We start from the raw sequence: 13,777 nt of genomic DNA on the forward strand, positions 1-13,777 counted from the left end.
TTTAAAAAACAGAAGAGGAAAGGAATTGACAAATTTCTCTATTGCTTGTATACAATTAAACTTTTATCTTTTGCTTTTTCCAACAAAGTCAGTTTTGCCAGAAATGACAAAGAAGACCATAATTATCTCTCTCTGGGAATAATCACTAAAATTAGTGCTGTGTTTTCCTTGAATATCAGTTTTAGCTCCATAAGTAGATAATTGATAGACTCTCCAGACAATTTGGAGATTTTCAAATATCACATATTTTTGCTCTGGTGTCTCTAAAGAGAACTGAAACAGTTTACACATGTAGTATGCTGTAAATCCTGTTGTCACTCGTGTGTACTTTCAACCTTATTTGTAAGGAATTCCCCTTGAAACATCTGGTCTTCAAAAATTCAATTTAATCCCCATGTAATCATGTCCCTTAATTCCATATATTTAATTGATTGTCCTAGAGAACTATAATTCAACCTAATATCTGAAATGTAATCTAGTTTCCCTCCCAAGTCGGACCTAATTGCAGTAAAAACAAAGAGAGATTCATTTTTTTTCTAAAAATAATAGAGTAAGACAATATTTAAACATATGGGGCATGTGTGCCTCAGGGTTAGACAAGTGAATAAGGTATGGAGACACACAAACTCTGAGGGGACAGGCTTGAAAAGTAGGCAAAAATAAAAGCGTGGTAGAAGATGCCAGAATGTAAGAACTCCTACAAATGAGTGCTGCTAGAAAGAAAGATGGATACTTTGGAAGGTGCTGTCCCCAGTGTATCACTAAGCTAAATATGTCTTGATGAGTGTGATATTAGCAGCAACCATGCTTTGCATCACTATTCCCACAAAATAGATTACATATATTGGTTTCATTGAGTCAGAACAACAGTTCATCCAAAGGACATTCAGGGTTTTGATGAGAAGTTTTCTTACCCACACTGTCTCCCCGAAAAGTGACCCCAACCTAAAAATTAGAGCAAGCTTTAGAAGTCAAATGACTCCACCATGAAGATGCCATATAAATCTCCATCATAGAATTTCATATACATGGATGCACGGTTTTATCTTGGAAGCCCAGTACTTCTCATGTGTTTATACCATTCAGACCTGATTGATTAAGAGGTAACCACTACCCAGGTGGTGGTGGCACATGACTTTAATCCCAGCACTCAGGAGGCAGAGGCAGGCAGATCTTTGTGAGTTCGAGGCCAGCCTGGTCTACAGAGCGAGATCCAGGAAAGGCACAAAGTTACACAGAGAAACCCTGTCTCTAAAAAACAAACAAACAAAAAAAGAGGTAACCATTGAACAGAAGAAGTTCAAATTTCTTAGGTCCAGTTGACTGAGAATCTCTGATACTTAAGAACATTAACTACATCTTTGCTTGAGGTCCATGCTTCCTTTCAAAAGCCCCCTGTCAAGGTGGCCTAGAGGGGAATTTTGCAAGATTCCTACATCATAGAAAATCTTGACATTGAAAATATGGGCAACTATGGTCAATTATTTTCCCATTTGATCTCAGTCTGCCCAGGGAATCATGCAGAATCAGCTGGAAGACAGGGAACAGAGTAGCGAGTATCCCATTTTTGGTGGAGAAAGCCCAACATAGATAGTCAACATACTTGTCTCATCAAATGAATGATTCTGCCGAATAATTGTCCATCAATCTTGTAAAAATGCATTCGTTTTCCCCATTATGAACACTATCCAACCAAAGGTAAAGCCCTTCAGAGTTGATCAAGTCTCAAAGGAGGATGGGAATGACATTCATGATCCATTATAATTCTCCCTCAATGCTGCTTTCACAAGCTTTCTTCCTGTTTCAGTCTGCAAAAGGCTACTCTTTAATTTCATTGCTTGGAAGGATAGTGAGAACAGGAAATAAGTGCTTTACTGTTCGGTTTGGTTTAGTTTTCTAAGAAAGAGATGGGGAGAGGGAGAAGGAGAGAGACAGAGTCAAGAGACAGAGAGAGAGAAAGATGGAGAGAGAGAAAGAGAGAGAGAGAGGCAGACAGAGACACACACAGAGAGAAAGATGACCCTGAACAGTTTTTCTTTTGCCTTTTCTTTTCTATTTAAAGGAAGTAAATAAAGTGAAAATATTACTAAATACATTTGGAAAGTAGGGAAATCCAAATCCTACCTTTAAAATAAAATATGAGTAGAAATATAATGTGATTTTGACCCATATTATCAAGGTGAATCCAAAAACCATTTGGAAAACCTGTTCTTTGACAAAATATTTAATTTAGAGCACTCGCCAGTTAGGGTGATAGAATTTTCATCACATTTCCCAGTGTTCTTGTGGAAGTCCTTAGATAGAAAGGCAAGTTTAAAGCATCGAGTAATACAGCCTGAGGCAGATGGATTGGATGCCAAAGCTCAGCTCTGTGTTTACTGTGGGTCTTTAAGCAGGTTAATTCATCTCTCTATGCTTTGTCTTCCTCATCCACTAATCAACCTTCCTAAGGCTGTGACCCCTTAGAACAGTTCTTCATGTTGTGGTGACCTCCAACGATAAAATTATTTTCATTGCTACTTCATAACTGTAATGTTGCTACTGTTATGGATCATAATGTAAATATCTGATAAGTGACCCCTGTGAAAGGGTCATTCGACACCCCCCCATGGGGTCATGACCCACAGATTGAGAACCACTGTGTTAATGGAGCAGAACTGACTACTGTGAATGAGATCCTGTGGTCTACAAACCTGCACATCTGTTATCTCTCCCTTTCCAGAAAAAGTTTGTGAGAGCCTGGTATAGTGATGCAAAACTGTAACCCCACACTAGAGAGGCTGAGACAAGAGGGTCACAGGTTCCAGACCATCGTGGGCTCTACAGTAAAAACCCTGTCTCAAAGACACAAAGCATGAAGAAAGTTTGACGGTTCCTACACTACAGAACTTTTTTAGAAGTATTGACATTATGACTTCTCTTGTTTTTATGCACAGTGATTTAGAATTACCAAGTAAATTGGTGAGGGGGATTTTTATTCTCCTCAAACTTCACCCCAAATTCCTAACTATGCTGCTAAAACAATGAGTATCAACAACTTTCAGGAAGAATGTTTTTGGAGTGGGGGTATGGGGAGATCTGGACCCCCATATAGTATTTTTTACATATTATAGTCTTTAAATTCAAAGTGAATTTACTAAAAATCATACATTACCACTGGTTCATCTCAAGAATCTTATCTCAAAATATTTCTGACAACAAAACAAAATCTTGACCCAGTTATCTTCAACGTGTCTTATTCTGTCTCAGCTCAGTTTTCGTTGAAGTTACTGAGAATAAAAAACCTCCCCAGAGGGGTTGTGTCCCTGACTCTGAGATCACCAACAGCCTCTGGGTTCGCTCAAGTTATCACAGATGGAATCTGTTCAAAGGGGAGAAGTGCAGACAAACTGGCATCTCGAATTTGAAGTTTTCCGGCGAATCAATTAAGAATGAGAAAGCATCTCACTTCCACGACACCCTGGCTTGCTCACTGATAAGCTGTAAACACTTCTATGAACTGACTTCCAGGTGTTCTGTTGGCTTCTCCTACCAGAAGAAATAAATTGAAATAAAAAGGTGAAAACAAGCTATACAGACACCTGGCTATTTATTTCTGAGGATGAAACAAACAATATTAGAATAAACATTTGATACTTCCTCTGGAGGCCTCAGCTGTCCTTTCTGGCTGAGCAACCTTAGAAATTATTTCCTTAAAGCAGGAAACTTTTAAAAATGTACAACTTTCTCACCTAGTCATTGAATTTCAAAGACAGAATGTTACGTTGTGTGTTAGAGTTGGAAAAAGTAAACAGATTTAACATTTCATGTAATTTAAGTTAATTTTCTTTCCTGAATGTCTCTGGGATTGAGAGGAAATATAAGATTTGAGATACAATTTTACAACTGAGTTAGAAAAACCTGACAAAGTTTACAATGAGAATACACCACCAGAACACAGTAACAGGACCAATAACCCTATACGGTAATCAAAGTAAGTGGGGCGTAAGAATTGTGTTTCCCAGTAATGGACAAGTAAACATGAAATTCCCACACTAAAATAATGCACACTTTATGTTTATTTATTGACTCTAACTCCATTAACTATTTTGCAAAGCATATGGTTGGCTTGAGGGGATGTAGAAATTCTATCAGCGTATACGTGTGGACACACATCATAGTGAACTTGCCTTGCTTCCTTTCTGAAACCAAGTGGGAAATTCCTCCAACAACTTACATTGTCTAAAGAATAAGTTCATCTAGAGGATTAAAGAAAGAGGGAGAAAGTTCTAACCCCAGATGATGTAAAATAGAAAAACAGTTGAGCAGATTGACAATTAAACTGTCCCTCAGTGTAGTCTGTATTCCAGCCCTGGCCTCCCTAATGCTGCACCTGAGTAGGGAAAGCAAGATGAAGGGAGAAACACAAAAGCTCGTCCCTTAGATTCATAAATCCCCATGTAGCTGGAGAGCCATGTTTTTAGATGCCCTTGGGAACCATCATAGTCGTATCTTGGTATTGGTTCAGGGACTGCTCCTATTTCCTCACCCATGGAAGAATGTCTGGTTTCTGTTGTGGGGTATCCACCAGAGAAGACTACTTGGACACAGATATTTAAACCAATACAAAGTCTTTGCTAGCTGGCCAGGGACTACGCTTGTGTGTTCAGACCCCCAGTGTACCCCCAAGCCTTTCTCAGGATGAGTTTTTAAGCACAAAAACCATGTCCTGGGTTGACACACTTCAGTTAACAAGAACAGTTAGTCAGAAGCAGAACTACAAAATTAGTATATTCAGAGACTTTCTCAGAACTATGGACTTCGTTTCATTTTGCCTGGCGGTGCTATCTATATCCTGAGTTTTACAGCTTGAGTGGTGTACTTCTACCACAGAGGCAGCTGTATTAAGGCTTGGGGGCCTACTAAGGTCTGGGGGCTGTTACAATTTCACCATTCATGAAGAAGTTGACCAGAGACATGCCTGGTGGCTCATGTCTGTAATCTCAGAATACAGGAAGCAAAGGTAAGAGGATCATTATAAGAATTCAAGGTCAACCTAGGTTACATACTAAATTCTAGGTCAGTCCAGGCTACAGAGTGAGACCATTTCCCAGGCAAAAGAGGGAAGGGAGGGAGGAGGGAGAGGGGCAGGGATGGAGGGGAGAAGGAAGGAAGGGAGGGAAGGAAAGAGGCCTCATGAATTCTTTTATCTCTTCAGTTTTGAGCACTTTGGTTTTCTCCGTTCATCTTCACAGGGGAGAACTTCATGGGAGGATATGGGCATGCCCTTTTTCTAACTATCATCACCTTGATTGCTTTAATTACACAGCACTTTGCATGTTTTGCAATTCACTCATCATATAGCACCTGTATACATCAATAGTCTTCTCAGTTTACTAAGGTAACAAAGCCAATATTAACACTCATCATTTATATCACATGATCCATTCTCAATTCCACTGTGGGGAAAGAATTACTGTCAATTTGTCCTTGTATGCATTGTCTAAATGACTCTCTAGTACAGGTAAACCTTCCTGCTTTAGATTCCAAAGCTTCATTTTAACCATTTTGTATAAAATCTTCTAAATAAACACTTGCATATCACAAAAGACAGAGAGAATAGATGCATACATTCTTAAATATGTCTGCAATAATAGTGTTGTTATCTTTAAATGGTAGAATATGGTTTTGTTATTGAGTCTAGAAAATCCTCCCCTTGTTCTTATCTGTGTTCACTTTTGTCTCTTGGTCCTATTCCTGGCTCATATTCCTTCATACCACTGAATTACTGTGAACCAAAAAACTATACACCCATATTTATTAAGAAATAGCTGACTATTAAGGCTGATGAGAGGGCATAAAAACTAATGTTAAGTAGTTTGATGTAGAAATCCTACAAAAGTTATTTCCTTTCTCAAAGGAAGTCCTTTTCAGGTTTCTAACCATGACCTCATTATAGGAAAAATTAAGTGGCTGAAGTCTGGACCTCAGATGAACCAGGCTTCTGTGCATTCCAATATCCTTCATCCAGTCCATCCGACTTCTAACATCTTCAACTGAATTGCCTTCTAACAAGTTTTAAGGAAAAATAGTAGCCCATGAGTAATATTACTTTTCTATCCAGAATATTATTGCTGTTATTATTATTACTTTTATTTTATTCATTCATTTTTTTTCCATTCATTCGCATGATGCTTTTTTTGTTTGTTTGTTTCAGTAGTATTTTGTCATGTATCCCAAACTGCTTTCAGATAGGCAATTCTCCTACCTTTGGAGTGCTGAGATCATAAGTCTCTGCCACTATGCCCAGCTGGATAGTATCTTAAGTCACAGAAATTTTGAATAATCCCTTCCCAAATCACTGAGGGGAAAAAAAACAGTAAAATATCAAATTTGAAAACTTACACACAGAAAAATCTTTTCTAAGCATCATTCTTTTAAAGAGAGACAAATCCAGTAAAATACAAGTCAAAAGTCTGTGCTGATACTGACTAGCTATGGGAACTTAAAATCATTTGGTTTACATAATCAAAATAGCATATTTTCTAACAATTAATTCATAGCACTGAGAAAAAAATGAAGGTCTTGTTCAACTATTCAGGTATTTTGACCTTTAGACTACGGTTGAACAGCATAATCTGTGACAAGGGTGCCATCTAGTGGTCTCTCCATTAACCAATGGCCTGACTGATGACCATCACTACAATTCACTCTATTGTTACTGGTTACTCCAGGCATATACTTAGGGTTAGAGTATCTGGGGTATCTAGCCTAAACCTCTACACTAGTTTTTTTTCCTGTGGCTGTGATCAACCCTGGCCCAAGCCAACTTGTGGACGAAAGGGTTTGATTTGGCTTCCACTCACAGCCTATCACTGAGAGAAGTCAGGAAGAAACTTAAACAGAAACAAGAATCATGGAGGAATGCTGCTCACTGGCCTACTGCCCATGGCTTGCTTAGCCTGTTCTTTCATACAACCCAGGACCGCCTGCCTAGCGGTGGCACAGCCCATAGTGACCTGGGTCCTCCCACATCAACCATTAATCAAGAAAATATCCCACAAACTTACTTACAGGCCAATCTGATTGGGGCATGTTCTCAGTGAAGGTTCCCAGGGGATTCCAGCTTCTGCCCTTTTGACAACAAGATAAAACAAAACAAAACAAAAAACAACCAGCACACCTTCTCAGTTTGTACCTAAGAAAACTGATGTTTAAGTTTAAATCCTTTTTTAAGTTCATGCACCTTGAAGTTATTCAGTTTAATGACTCCAAATCAAGTGCACTTGATGTTTATAATTTCTTTTGCTCCTCACAAAAGACATACACACTTGTATTTGTGTGTGTGCACACACAAACAACACACATAATTTTCAAAAGCACAAATGTAATATCTGAGTTACTTTTTAATTCGTCTGATTGCTTATAAAATATAGTTTCTGGTTCAGTAACTGAATGTGTATTGCTACCTTTTGTGTTGCAATATTTTATTTCTTTAAGGATACTGTGAGCCCCCTTAAAGGATAAATTACAGAGATGCCTGGGGACAAAGTATTAGTAAATGTCTGTTCATTTAAAGCCACAACTACACCTAACTATGAAGAATACAGACAAATAATTTCTTGATTAAAGGAAACGAGCAATGGGTGATATAATCAAGCACATTGCAGAGTTTCTTGCTGCATGACTGCTCCCCTTCAGCCAGTAGCTCAGTTTCCCCCCAAATCTGATCTACTAAAATGACAGCAATCAGGGAAGGCATGTAACCTCTAGGTAGAGACTACGTTTCTAAGCCGCATGAACAACCACAGTGGACAAAGGAGACACAAAGTGAATATGTGCCCCTTCTGAGTCTGGGCCTTAAAATGCTTGGGATGTGAAATTCGACTGTGGTTTTCTCTTTCTTTGAAAGGTGAAATGCAAAGTGCCAGTAACCAAAGTATAGCCGTGTAGGTGACAACGCTGTGCATGGGTCAAGAAAGACCCACAACCTTCTCCCCCTACTCCCCCCCCACACAGAGGGGGATGGGAAAGACAGACAGTGATCAGCTACTTGTTTTTTAAATAAAGTTTTATTGGAACACTGCTATATTTATTCTACTTTCCTGTTTATAGCTGACCATGCACTACAACAGTTGAGTATTTATAATAGTCTGTGTTGTCCTAGAACTCTAAAATATTTGCTTGTCCCTTTCAGAAAGGACTTGCCAACCCCTTCGCCCTTAACTGTATAGAAGGTGGCACGGGAACAAAAAGAAAATCTGGTCACTAAAATGATCATTTTAGTTAATGACAAGAAAAAATGCCTACACATCTACCTTAATATATTCTATTTAGAAACCTCTTTCCTATGCCAAGTAAGAGTTTGCCTGTTGTGTTTTATGAACTGGATTTCTGTGTGTCTTATAACTCTTTGCCTAGGGATTAATTTGGCCAGTAGAAAACAAGAATGTAGAATCATTGGTGTTTTTGGGGGGTCAGGGTAAATTTCACCAGCAGAGGGCTCCACTTGACCTTTAATTTGCCTCTAATGAACTTCGCCAACTACTTGCGTCCTGGAAAAACATCACATCAGTGTCTCCACGGTAATACCAGTGTCAACTTTGCCAAAATTAGTTCTCAAGGATATAATTTAAGATATTCCAAAGTCAGTGGCGGGGAGTGGGACTGAGGTGCGTGAAGGTTAATTCATGTGTCCGTTTGATTGGGGGAAGGGACTCCTGTACTATGGGGGTGCTCCTCTCTGGACCCCAGATTAGGCACAGACCACACCCAAACATGGCATCCAAAGCACAAACCAAATGCCAAGAGACCCTTTATTAAGCAAAGCAAAAAGACGAGGTGGCTGAGTCTGAATCAGGCAGAAATCCCAGCAAATAGCTTCGCAAGTGTTAATTTTAAGAAAGAAAAGGGGGGAAGTCTTTGTTAGGGTGAGCTAGGACGAGTTGGTAAGTTATGATTGGGTATTTTAATTAGGCTAGTCAAAATAATTAATTTTGATTGCTGGACCTTGATGTTTTTATAGTTGGACCTTTGTGATCAATCTCAGGAAGTAGCCAGGTAAGGGAACAGATCTTGGTGGCTAGCTTTCGGAATGTAATCTAATGGTTTAGCAAGGAGGAGAAGGGTAAAAGGCAAAACCTGTTGGTGCCAAATTTGTCATGCTCTGGTGTGTGTTTGCCATGCTCAGGCCTGCTAGAGCCCTTCAGCTAGGCCATAAGTGCTTAGCCATTTTATTGATCATTTTTCAGGGTGTGCTTGCCTCTAAACGAGATCAGGTAGGTAAAGGAAAGGAAAGTACCTCCCCTAATGTGATGGGCTTCATCCAATCAATGGAAGATCTCCAGTGGGGGAAAAGAAAAAGCCGAATGAGAAGACACTTCTGTCTGAGTGATTGAGCCTTGACATCTGCCTTTTCCCATCTCCCGTTTTGAACTGAAAGTGAAGTTCTTCTTGAGTTTTCAGCCTACTGGCTTCTGTACCGGGACTTACACCATGAGGTCCCATGCCTCCAACTTATTCAACTGCATAGTTACATGAGCCAATTTGTTGTAGGATATTTGTGCACTGTGTTGTAGGTAGAGTTTTCCTGCCTGGCCCACAGTCAGGGCAAATCTCTCTCACCTGCCAGTCCCACAGCCGTCAGACCCGACCAAGTAAACACAGAGACTTGTATTGGTTTCAAACTGTATGGCCGTGGCAGGCTTCTTGCTAACTGTTCTTTCAGCTTAAATTAATCCATTTTTATAAATCTATACCTTGCCACATGGCTCGTGGCTTACCGGCATCTTCACATGCTGTTTCTCATTGTGGCGGCTGGCAGTGTCTCTCTGACTCAGCCTTCCACTTCCCAGCTTTATTCTCCTCCTTATCCCGCCTACACTTCCTGCCTAGCCAATGGCCAATCAGTGTTTTAATTATTGACTAATCAGCAACACATTTGACATACAGAACATCCCACAGCACTGTGTGAAGCTGTATTTCTGTGATTGGTGTAATAAAAATCTGAACGGCCCATAGCTAGGTAGGAGGTGTAGGCGGGACTTCTGGGCAGGGAGAGAGAGAGAGAAAAACTGGGAGGAGGAATCTAGGTGCATGATTTCGCCAGCAGACCCAGAGCAAGACGGATGTGCCGTACTAAGAAGTAACCAAGCCACATGGTAGAAATGAGAATTAAGAAACAATGGCCGGGCGGTGGTGGCGCACGCCTTTAATCCCAGCACTCGGGAGGCAGAGCCAGGCGGATCTCTGTGAGTTCGAGGCCAGCCTGGGCTACCAAGTGAGTTCCAGGAAAGGCACAAAGCTACACAGAGAAACCCTGTCTCGAAAAACCAAAAAAAAAAAAAAAAAAAAAAAAAGAAACAATGGATTAATTAAATTTTAAATGCTAGTTGGGAAAAAGCCCAAACTATGGCCAAGTTTTCATAATTAATAAGTCTCTGGGTCATTATTTGCGGGCTGGTGATTCAAAGACAGTCTGACAAGAAAGCTTGCTACACCAATACCTTCTATTAATCTCTCTCCGTATATATATTACATATTACATGTAATATATAGCATATTACATATAGTGTACACTTCTAGCTATATATGCATGCATGATATATAAATACACATGACTATGTATGTCTGGATATATGCCTAATATGTTCACACAAAAACACAGCTCCTATCTCAAAGAGAATAAAATTTATTCTGGATGAGTAGCTGTGGCTCAGAAACAATGATTCAGGATACCCTATGCCATGTTATGATGTTCTCAACAGTCCTGTTTCATGAAGATTTTTATAAAAGGACAAAGAAAATCATAAGCCAAAATACTTCAAAATGCATTGATTGAATCACCAGTTGGGCTGGATACGATCAGACAGCTTAATCTCTATTGCAGGTCCCAGATGCCATCTGCCATTCTTCAGCTTTGGGTTCAGTCCACTTGTACATTGAAAGAAAAAAGAAAAAGATTTTACCTGAAACTCACAAGGATGTACAGGACGAACAGATAATTGCTCAATAAATGGTTATCCAGAAGCTAAAAATAGCCCAAGATAATTCATCTCTGGTCCTGCAACATTCCAGCATTCCACAATCACCAAAGTTTGAGTCAGTCACTCAGCCTTGTAGGAGGTTTAACACGGGTTCTCTTTTCTAGGGGTTGGGGCAGTGCAGGTCATATAGCCTATTGACCTTTTTCTGAGGAAATCTCCCTTATCCCCAGCTTTGTGGTAGACCACCTGCTGCCACTTCTCCTTACTCTCTGTGCCCACTCCCAGGGAACTAAGCAGTTCCTCCCCTAGAGCCTTCTTCCTCACACCATCCCTTTGTCTCAACCTCCCACAGGCCAGACGCTTTCTCAGGAAAACCCTCAGGCCACACTAGCCAGGGAATCAGATCTTCCTAGAAGACAGCTTTCTTCCCTCCTGTGGAAACACACCTTAACATCAAGGATAATTATCACCTCAGAGTAAACAGATGTAAAAATAAATTCCAAGCAAATGTGTCTAATAAGCAAGAAGGTGTATCCATTTTAATATCTGACAAAATAGACTTCAAACCAAAACTAATCAGGTGATGTAGGGAAAGACTCTGCATACTGATCACAGGAAAAAATCAACCAGAATTTTTTTTAGATTAGCAATCCTAAACATCTATGCACTAAACACAAGGGCACTCATATTCATAAAAGGAGCACTACTACAGCAAAATCACACATTGACCCTCACATAGTAACAGTGGATGAATTCCATCAATCAATAGGTCATCCAAACCAAAGCTGAACAGAGAAATGACGGAGTTAAATGACATCATAAACCAAATATACCTAACATATTTACAGAATGTTTCACCCAAACACAGAAGAATATACCTTCTTCTCGAGAACTCATGGGACTTTCTCCAAAATTAATCACTTACTTGGACACAAAATATGTCTATGCTGATACAAGAAAATTGAAATAGCATCCTGCATTCTATCTGACCACAACAAATTAGAGGTGGATATAAACAACAACAGAAAGCTTACAAACTCATGGAAACTGAACAACTCATTACTGGTCAAGACAAGAATAAAGAATTAGAACTGAATGAAAACACAACATACCCAAAGTTATGGGACACAATGAAGGCTCATCTAAGAAACAAGGTCATAGTATGAAGTGTCTACTTTAAAAAAAACCAGGAGAGATCCCATACTAGCCACTTAACAGCACACCCAAAAGCCCTATAACAAAAAGAAGAAATCACACCCAAAAGGACTAGATGGCAAGAAATAATCAAACTCAGGGCTGAAATCAATGAAAACAAACAAACAAACAAAAATCCATACAAAGAATCAATGAAGCCTAGAGTTGGTTCTTTGAGAAAATCAATAAGATTAACACACCCTTAGCCAAATTAACTTAAAGGCAGAGAGAGAAGATCCAAATTAACAATATTTGAGATGAAAACACGGACATAACAACAGACATTGAGGAAATCGAGAGAATCATAGGGCATATTTTAAAAACCAGCACTCCACCAAATGGGAAAATCTAGAAGAAATGAATAGTTTTCTTGATATATACTACCTACCACAGTTAAACCAGTATCAGATGGGTAATTTAAGAGACATATATTCCCTACTGAAATAGAAGCAGCAATTAAAACTCTTCCAATCAAAAAATGTTCAGGGCCAAATGGTTTTAGTGCAGAATCCTACCAGACTTTCAAAGAAATAAGAATGTCAGTTATACCCCAAATTATTCTATGTAATAGATACAGAAGGAGGATTGTCCAGTTCTTTTTATGAGGCCACCATTACTCTGATACCTAAACCACATAAACAACCAACAAAGAATTATAGACCAATTTCCCTTATGAGCACAGATGCAAAATTTTTCAATAAAATATTTGCAAACCAAATCCAGGAACACACCAAAAATATTATCCACCATAATCAAATGGGCCTCATACAAGAAATACAGAGATGGTTCCACATATATAAATAGATAAATATAATCCAACATATAAGGAAACTGAAGAAAAAAATATGATCACCTCATTTTATAGAAAAGGCCTTTGACAAAATCCAACACCCCTTCATGGTAAAGGTCTTGGAGAGACTAGGGATACAAGGAACATACATACCTCAGAGAATAAAGGCAATTTATAGTAAACTCACAGCCAATATAAACCTAAATGAAGAGAAACTCAAAGGATTTCCACTAAAATCAGGAACGAGACAAAGTTCTTCACTCTCTCCATTCTGTTCACTATAGTACTTGAAGTCTTCGCTAGAGTAATAAGACAACTGAAAGAGATCAAGGGGATACAAATAGGAAAGGAAAAGTCAAAATATCTTTATCTGCAGATGATATGATTGTATACATAAGTGACTCCCCAAAATCACACTAGTATACTTCGACAGCTGAGGAAAAACTTTCAGCAAAGTAGCAGGATACAAAATCAACACACAAAAATCAGAATCCTTCCTATATACAAATGACAATTATACTGAGAATGAAATCAGGGAAATAATACATATTACAATTGCCTCAAAACACATAAAGTATCTTGGAGTTAATTCTAGCCAAGCAAGTAAAAAATTTGTATAGTAAAACTTTAAGACTTTGAAGAAAGAAATAAAATTTCAGAAAATGGAAAGATCTCCTATGTTCATAGAATAGGGTTAATATAGTAAAAATGGCCCATCTTACCAAAAGCGATCTACATAGTCAATGCAATCCCCATCAAACTTCCAACCAATTCTTCACAGAACTTGGAAGGACAATTTTCAGGTTCATGTAGGAACACACACAAAAAA

This window comes from Peromyscus californicus, unplaced genomic scaffold (genome assembly GCF_007827085.1).
Source record: "Peromyscus californicus insignis strain IS unplaced genomic scaffold, ASM782708v3 Scaffold_18__1_contigs__length_77618521, whole genome shotgun sequence".
Lineage (NCBI taxonomy): Eukaryota > Metazoa > Chordata > Mammalia > Rodentia > Cricetidae > Peromyscus > Peromyscus californicus.